The sequence below is a fragment of the Tasmannia lanceolata genome, unplaced genomic scaffold, assembly GCF_043159265.1.
Source record: "Tasmannia lanceolata isolate RefF3 unplaced genomic scaffold, GAP_Taslan_0.1 ptg000036l, whole genome shotgun sequence".
Lineage (NCBI taxonomy): Eukaryota > Viridiplantae > Streptophyta > Magnoliopsida > Canellales > Winteraceae > Tasmannia > Tasmannia lanceolata.
Window position 1 is genome coordinate 3,123,802 of NW_027518713.1, and position 9,806 is coordinate 3,133,607.

At 37.4% G+C, this 9,806-nt stretch overlaps 1 pseudogene; it reads right to left on the bottom strand.

Moving 5' to 3' along the window:
• Window positions 1–822: 822 nt before the first annotated feature.
• On the bottom strand, window positions 823–1,563 carry LOC143859690 (secreted RxLR effector protein 161 pseudogene; annotated as a pseudogene).
• Window positions 1,564–9,806: the final 8,243 nt, after the last annotated feature.

The following is a 9,806-nucleotide window of genomic DNA, read 5'->3' on the forward strand; positions in this document are numbered from 1 at the left end:
AAGGAGAAGCAAAGATATCAAGGTGGAGAGATGATAGTTTAGGCAAGAGAGAGGTGTGTTAGGGTTTAGAAGTAGAGAAAATCAGTTTTTGAGGTGAATCCTACAAGAATGGAATGGGGTTTTAGGCAAGGAGTAGATGACTAGGGTTGAGAGGAAAAGAGAGTGAAAGGGATGAGAAGATAAAGCCCTACACAGAGGTTAAATGCACGTCCTAAAAACGTATCACAAAATACCAAAAAAAAAAAACGCATCGCCTTTTTTTTAAAAATCTGTTCGAGTCCAGACGTCTGCCTAGACGTCTGGATGAGTCCATCAACTCATAAGTGGGAATTTGAGTGGGGTTGATTTTTTTGGTATTTTTCCTTACTCATATTTCTTAAAACACACTATATTTTTTGTTTGGATATTGATTTTGAGTTAGTTTGAAAATTTCGAAAAATGTGTGTTTTTTAAAACCTTTCTAAGTGTTGAAAGTCAAGTGAAATTGTATGAAATGAGAAGGACACCACGATGAGTGAGTTTGCTGAGTTTGACGATGTTCGCAACTCACAAATAATCTTTTTGACATGTTGGGATAATAAGATTAGATCCAAGTGACAAAATTCTCATTTTGGGTGCATGGATGGATTTTCTAGTGTTTTTGACCAAAAGTGAGATTTTTGGTGAATCCATTGAATTGGATGTGTTTCAATCATTTCATAAGCTTCATGGGATCACAAATACCATAGTTGATGAGGTCAAATCAAACTCAAAAGGCAAAGATAAGCAAATTTGATCCAAAAGCCCACCTTTGTTTTTTTTTATTTTTTTATTTTTTTATAACTACTTAGTCAATTCTTTCACTTGATCTCCACTCCAAATGTTCAAGGCACTTATTATTTCACACATCCTCTCTTCACTTAAAGGTTTTGTGAAGATATCAGCAAGTTGGACTTCAGTATTGATGTATTCCAAGCATATATCCCCCTTAAGTGCATGATCTCTAATGAAATGGTGCCTTATTTCAATGTGTTTTGTTCTTGAATGTTGTATAGGATTTTTTGTTAAGTTGATAGCACTAGTATTATCACATAAGATGGGAATATTATGCAATTTAATGCCATAGTCCATCAATGTGTTCTTCATCCAAAGGAGTTGAGCACAACAAGCCCCTGCAGCCACATATTCAGCTTCAGTTGTGGAGGTGGCTACGGAGTTTTGTTTCTTACAAAACCATGAGACAAGAGATTTTCCAAGAAACTGGCAAGTCCCACTAGTGCTCTTTCTATCAATCCTACATCCAGCAAAGTCGGCATCCGAAAACCCAGTGAGGTTGAATTCACTAGTCCTTTCATACCACAAGCCAAGACTTTGGGTGCCTTTAAGATATTTGAAGATTCTTTTTACTGCAGATAGGTGAGACTCCTTTGGAGCAGACTGAAACCTTGCACATAAACAGACACTAAACATAATGTCTGGCCTACTGGCAGTCAAGTAGAGGAGACTACCTATCATACCCCTATACATCTTCTCATCCACAACTTTTCCAAATTCATCCTTATCTAGTTTACATGTGACACTCATGGGTGTTCTCATGATCTTTCAATTATCCATTCCAAATTTTTTGATAAGTTCTTTCGTGTATTTTTCTTGATGTACAAATATGCCATTCTTAAGTTGTTTAATTTGCAAGCCAAGAAAGTAGTTTAGTTCACCCATCATGCTCATTTCAAATTCATTTTTCATTAAGTTTGCAAACTCATCACACAAAGATTCATTTGAAGATCCAAATATAGTATCATCCACATAGATTTGCACAATTAAAATGTCTTCATTTTTTCTTTTAATAAATAATGTCTTATCTACTTTACCCATTTCAAATCATTTCTCAACAAGGAATGTACTTAGCCTCTCATACCAAGCCCTAGGGGCTTGCTTTAAACCATATAATGCCTTATCTAGCTTGAATACATGGTATGGATGCTTGTACTCTTCAAAGCCAGGGGGCTGCTCAACATACACTTCCTCATTTATGTAGCCATTTAAGAAAGCACTTTTGACATCCATTTGAAATAGTTTGAATCCTTTATGACTTGCATATGCCAAGAGCATCCTAATGGCTTCTAACCGGGCCACAGGAGCAAAAGTTTCTTCATAATCAATGCCCTCCTCCTGATTGTACCCTTGGGCTACTAATCTAGCTTTATTTCTAGTGATATTTCCATGTTCATCAAGTTTGTTTCTATAGACCCATCTTGTTCCTATGACAGGGTGATCACTAGGTCTAGGCACTAATTTCCAAACTTTATTTCTCTCAAATTGGTCAAGCTCTTCTTGCATTCCCATCATCCAAAATTCATCCTTTTCAGCTTCATTGATGGACTTTGGTTCAATCTCAGATAAGAATGCCACATTAGCACTAATATTTCTATAGTATGATCTTGTTCTAACAGGTTGTGAGGCATCTCCTAAGATTTGAGTTTCAGGGTGATTGGCTAAGATTCTCTTTTCCTTAGGTAGGTCCACAATTTGTTCTTCCTCTTCCCTTGATTCATTATCTATGACTTGTTCTCTAGGAGGATTAGAGGATATTTCTATTTGATTTACAATAGGCTCATCTTCCTGCAACATCTCTATTTGGGATGGCTCTCTTTCATCAAATGTTACATGGACGGACTCCTCAACAATCAAGGTCCTTCTATTGAATACTCTATATGCTTTACTATGTGTTGAGTATCCTACATATATCCCCTCATCTGTCTTTGGGTCAAATTTATGCAAATTATCCTTGATATTAAGAATGAAACATTTACAATCAAACACTCTAAGGTAATCAAGATTGGGTTTTCTACCTTTCCACATTTCATAGGGAGTCTTTTTAGTTGAGGGCCTCAAATAGACTTTATTCATAATATGACATGCAGTGTTTACGGCTTCGGCCCAAAACTATCTAGGGATGTTACTTTCATTTAACATTGTTCTAGCCATTTCTTGAATAGTTCTATTTCTTCTTTCGGCTACTCCATTTTGTTGAGGTGTTCTGGGTGCAGAAAAGTTATGATAGATTCCATTCGTAGCACAGTATTGTTCAAAATGACAATTCTCAAATTCAGTGCCATGATCACTTCTAATTTGTGCAATTGCAATACCTAGTTCATTTTGTATTCTATTGGCTAATTTAAAAAACATATCAAAAGATTCATCTTTATGAGCAAGAAATAACACCCAAGTTTATCTAGTGAAATCATCAATAATCACATATACATATCTTCTTCCACCAAGGCTACTAGTTTTCATTGGTCCGAAGAGATCCATATGTAATAGCTCAAGTGGATAAGAAGTAGAGACAATGTTCTTAGGTGTGAAAGATGTTTTGATTTGTTTACTCATTTGACATGCTTTACAAATGTGATCTTTAACATATTTGATTTTGGGTAAACCAATCACGGCATCTCTAGATGATATTTTAGAAATTAGTTCCATGCTAGCATGACCTAATCTTCTATGCCATAGCCATGAGTTTTCACCAATGGCGGAAAGACATTTTACATTTTGAGCTTTTAGGTCATCTAAGCTTATGGTGTACACATTTCCATTCCTATTTCCTTTAAATTGGATTTCACCATTCAATTTATTCTCAATTATGCATGTATCATGTTCAAATATAACTCTATGTCCACTATCACATAGTTGAATAATGCTAATCAAGTTATGTGACAAACCATCAACAAGTAAAACATCGTGGATAGGGGATTTAGAGTTACCTATGATTCCTTGACCTATGACTTTCCCTTTCTTATCATCTCCAAAGGTAACTAATCCACCATCCTTGATAGAGAGAGACTCAAAATGAGATAAGTTTCCGGTCATATGTCTTGAGCATCCACTATGAAGGTACCACTTGTCTTGCTTGGTTTGGCTCCTCAAGCAGACCTACATTTAGATACTACATTAGTTCATTTCTTAGGAATCCAAACTTTCTTAATCCTAATTTGACTAGTCTCATTCAAAGAACCTTTCTTTACCCACACATACTTAGGATTATTAGCATACATACAAGTAAATTTATAATGACCATGCAAGCCACAACCATTGCACACAATACTAGTAGAGGATGAGGAAGAGGGTCTTGCTTTTTCAAAGGTGGATTGAAGTCTTGTGGGACTTTGATAATCATCATATCCAAGTCCAACTTTGTTCAAGGACCATTTTCCTATGCCAAGCAATTTGTTTAGAGTTAATGTACCTCTATCAAATTTATCAAAAGAAGCATAAAGATCATCATATTTTGCACTTAACTCCTTGTATTCATGTGTCATTTTCTTAATTTCAACATGTAATTTTTTGTTTTCCAAACTAAGTGAATCATTTATTTCTTTAAGCTCATCACTCTCAAAGCTCATGGTCTCATTTTCATTTAAAATGTATTCATGGTCCTTTTGTAACCAACCAAACTCTTTAGTAATGCTAGCAAGAGAGTTTTTAAGAGATTGATTTTTTAACATTTGAGCTTTCAATTCTTTATGCAATTCTTGAAAGGCATCATACAATTCATCATATTTAATATCATTAGAATCATTAACATTGGAGTCTTGTGTTACCTCATTGTCATTTGTAGAGGCCATGAAACACACATTGCAACTTTCTCCTTCCGGATCATCTTCGGATTCTTCACTCATCTCACGTTCATTCCATGTTGCCGCCATTCCTTTCTTCTTTTCTCTTCTCTTGAAGTTCTCATTTTGCGGAGGCACTTTGTTGAGTGGGCAATCTGGCCTCAAGTGTCCAACCTTCTTGCATTTAAAGCATCTCGGTTGTCCTTCATTTTCTTCTTTCTTTTTGAAGGGTCGAGGAGCTTTTCTCACATTCTTGTTCCTCTTCAAGAATTTGTTGAACTTTCTAGTCATCAAGGCAATCTCCTCATTATCTCCTTCGCTTTCTTCTTCGGTACCTGAGTCAACATTCAAAGCAAGTCCTTTTCCCTTTTTGTTTTCGCTTTGGTTCTCATTTGTTTTAAATATCATCTCATGTGTAGTGAGTGATCCTATCAATTCTTCTAGACTTAGTATTGATAAATCTTTAGATTCCGTTATAGCCGTTGATTTTGCTTCCCAAGTCTTTTTAGGTTCTACATATCCACTTTGAACACTAGATCTTTGGTAGGTTCTACATATCCACTTTGAACACTCTTCCAAATTTGAAAATCTTGTTGTAAAAATACTTTCATTCTAGCTTTCCAGTATCCATAGTTAGTTCCATTGAAATAGGGTGGTCTAGTGGTTGATTGTCCTTCTTGTTGTTGAGGGAAGGTTGCCATAATTAGTGATCTTTTACTCTAACCGGTTAAGGCAATCCTAGAGTTCTAGCTCTGATACCAAATGAAATCCCAGTTGGGCAACCAAGAGGGGGGTGAATTGGTTGGGTATTAAAATTTCTACTCTTTTAGTATCTCTTTTCAAAAGATTACTAACACTTGTTAATTACTCTTTGGTTAATAAAGGTTAGCAAAAATAAAAGTAGAGGAATGAACAACCACAAAGCAAATAAGAAAAGGGGAAGAGTAATAGAAGAGATACCACACTAAGATTTATAGTGGTTCGGTCTTATAACTCCAAGACCTACTCCACTCTTCCCAAGTTTGTGTCCTTGAGGGAATCCACTAAAAGTATGATTCTTGCTACAACAAAGAAGGCTCCGCGTCTTCAACACTTGCCCACGAAGATGGCTCCGCGTCTCCGAGCACTCGCCAATTTCAAGGGGTTTAATATTGGTGCCCTTTCCACCTTTACAATGATTTTCAAATTACAATATGTGAATGCCTTCACTTAAGGCTAATACATCACTTCAATACAAGAAATCTTCTCCAAATGATTTGCAAGTGAGCTTGATGAGAACTTCTCCAATGATGGGATTGCAAGTGAGCTTGGGAGATCTTCAAAGATGTTGAAGGCAAGTGAGCTTGAGTGATTCTTCTTCAACTAGATTGCAAGTAGGCTAAAGGAAATCTTCTTCAAGGTAGATTGCAAGATTTTGGACAAAGAAGAAGAACTTTTTGTAAAGATTGCTTGAAAACTTAAATCACACTTAGGGTTCTTTTCTCAAGCTTGCAAAAGTCTTAGAATGATGAAAATAAACTCATATATATAGCCCCTTAGAAGATATAACTGTTGGAGGACATATTGGGCATTTTTGGGTTTTGAAAAATCAAAAAAAGAACCAGCCGCAACTCCCAACGGTCATATTTTCCCGATGCCAGACGTCTGCCCAGACGTCTGGTTGCTTCCAGGGATTAACCAGATGATCGGGCAGACCTCTGCCGCAAGGTCTGGTTTGCAAGTTCACTTATCAAATGAATGAGTTTTTCTCTGAATTCTTGTACACATATGTATTGATATTAGGAAAGATTATGTACCAAAATTTAGCTCATTTGAAAACTGTTTGGGTCCGTTTTTGATCCACCAGATGATCGGACCAGACTTCTGCCTCAAGGTCTGGTCTGCAAGTTTGGCTAGTAAATGAATGAGTTTTCTTCCCAAATTTTGTACAGATCAAAGTAGGTATGAGATAAAGGTGTGGCCAAAATTTCAGCTCAATCGGAAAACATTTGGGTCCCTTCGTGATAGAAAAGCAAATGGTCTTAATTATGGTTTTCAAAGGATGTTTGGATTTTTGCGTTAAAAAACACTTTGGAAACACTTTGAAAATACTTGCAATCTTGTTTTAAAGATGATCTCCATTTGACCTACTCTTGAATAGTCCTCTTGAGTCCGGTGGTTGAATGAGCATGCTTATCCTTCCTTGTACATGCTTGTTCTTTGGTCTTTAATTTGACTTAGCTCTTAATGACTCCATCTTGATGTTGATTGCTCTTCTCTAAGGTTCAACTTGATTTGTCTTTGTCCTTCTTGGTTGACGGATCTTCACTATGCCTTTGATCACCATGTTCTACCTTGTTGTCGATCTTGGTAATCTAAGTTTCCTGTATGAGCTTATCATGGTAGAATCATTAGTACCAACCTACTTCGATCAATGTGGGTTTGTTGTCATCAAAACAATGAGTAGGGCCACACATGGGAACCCTTGGGCTAACAGTCACTTTGGCCCATAACTTTCCATTGCTATTGAATAATCCCCACAACCTAGCCGTAAGAGTTTGCTTGTATTTATTTGGTTGAAAGTGATAGTGTTTGAGTTTGGGATCCTAATGTGGTGTTTTCGGTCAAACCCTTTATTCTTATATCCATGGAGAGATTTAGGCTATCAAAAAAGTCCTTTCTTTGGAGGATCTTCAAAGGGGTCCACCATGAGTGCACCATATTCACTAGCATATCTTTTCCACCATCATTCACTGGGTGATGGTAATCTCGAGTTCAAATGCATTACTGAGTCTTATATTCGCTTATGCGAATCCATGGTTAGGGAGAGGTCTCCTTATTAGATTTCCATGTTTTCCTCTAGATGTTCTTCTCCTATGCCTTGCTTCCTAAAGCTAAACTTCAATGGTTCTAGTCTAACGAACCCTGATTATGTCGATATTGGTGGGCTTTTCCGTGGTGCATATTATGAGGTCAATTGGACACTCTATGGACTTATTGGGAAGCAAGGTTTTAAATGTCAGTTTCGGTTTTGGCAGAAATTTAAAACCATGTTGGGAAGGCTGATTCAAACAAGGCGGAGATTCTCGCTCTTCTTCATGGCATGGCTTGTAGATCACCCCCTTGATTCCTTGGTTGTGGTGATTCCCTGAATGTTAGTAAATGGATTCAGGATGGGAAAGGCTTCTCATGGGGCTTCACTGATGAGCTTGAGGTGATTTTGACCATGGTTGCAAATCTTAATACCTCTTTCCAGCACGTTTATCGCTTCGCCAACAGTGAGACAGATTCTCTTACTCGTATGGGGTTGGGAGAAGAGTATTTGTGGTCTTTGACCACCTTGAGGGTTCTATGTATCTTTCTTTCTTTAATTATGGTATTCATCTCCTCGGTTGAAGTTCTTTGCTTTGTGCTTTTTTATTAAATTTCAACATTCAAAAAATGTCCTTTGAAACAGAGGAAAAATTGGTTGTCAATGTGCAAAGGTGGCGATAAAAGGTGTCCTCTTTTTTCCTCAATTGCTTTGGTACATCTGTGTGTGTCTTTGACAATCATTTCATGTTAGATCCTTTGGTGAAAAAGGCCAAATGTGTTCATTTTCTTCCTAATTGCCTCAAGTTGCAATTTTGATGGAAGCCGGTGTTTTTCCTCGTGCGCAGGACAGCAGGGGATCACCACATCGGGTTTTCAGGGAGTGTTTATTTGATCTGCGTTTCTTGAGGACTCGGGACCGAAATCCTAACTTCGGAAGAAAGAAAAACTCAGAGTCACCACATAGGTTAGGGCCTGGGACCCATGCCTGTTCTTCTAATGAAATGAGTAATGGTACTCAAATTTTGTTGGAAGAGCAGTAACCAAAGGGGTTCTTTTTCTCTGTGCCTTGAACCTTATCTTTTGCTCTGTTTGTTTAAGGCATGGTCCTTACAGATACCTGGGTCAGGGTTATGGTTACAATCGAGGAAGGTGTTAGGCACGCCTCTTGCCCGGACGAATCTAGTCTCTCAACTTAGATTGGAATTTTTCAAAGGATTTAACCAGGATAACTTATCTATTTATCCTTTACTTAGATTATGCTTAATTCTAGGATGTAAATAAAGTGAAGTTATAAAAAATGCCCAAAATAAGTGGTAGTTATCCTGATTGAGATCGTATGTTGTAACATGAGTCCCGAAAGATCTCGCAACTGATCACAATCATGTTAACTGAAATCTAACAAAAAGACATTACGAAAAGTAAAAGAAAGATAGTGCGAAAAGTAAAAGAAAGGTAGAGGAATTTATATCATAAGTTCTGAGGACAAATGAGAGCCGGAGATCTTATGATGTCACCACCTCGTACCTTACTTTGCAAACAAAATTACAGAAAGTAAAAGGAAGGTAGAGGGATTTATATCATAAGTTCTGAGGGCAAATGAGAGCCGGAGATCTTATGATGTCACCACCTTGTACCGTACCTTGTAATGGAAAGTGTGCAGAAAATAAAAGAAAGGTAGAGGGATTTATATCATATGTTCTGAGGGCAAATGAGAGTCAGAGATCTTATGATGTCACCACCTCGTACCTTACTTTGCAAAAGAAATTACAGAAAGTAAAAGGAAGGTAGAGGGATTTATATCATAAGTTCTGAGGGCAAATGAGAGCCAGAGATCTTATGATGTCACCACCTTGTACCTTACTTTGTAAAAGAAATCACATAGAGCTGATAAATATATGTGAATTTACCAGAAGAGAAATAGGCAGAGTGACTGCACTATTTTGAAAATGAGAATCTGAAATCAATGAGATTTCGACGGCGTAACGGCACTGTATTGACAAAAGGCCTTCGGGTTTTGCCAAAATTTCGGCAGAACAACAACGTTATTTGGATAATAGGGCCTTTGAGTTCTCTGAAATTCGGCAGCGCAACGGCTCTGTATTGACGAAGAGGTCTAGGGCTTGTCGGAGAATCGGCAGCGTAACGGCGTTATTCTGACAAAGGAGCTTCGGGTTTGCTGAGATTTCGGCAGAACAACGGCGCAATTATTGAAAATAGGTCGTGGTTCTGCGAAATTCGACAGAACAACGGCGCTATTTGGAAGATGTCTCTCCCAACCTTCAGAATTTCTGCAGAATGCCGACGCCCGGTGTGAGCTACCTAGAGTTTCTCTACTTTCTCTCTTCTAGAAATAAGTAGACTAGGATTTTCTAGGGAAAGATCCAAGAATTTTAGAGTATATAAATATATATATCACAT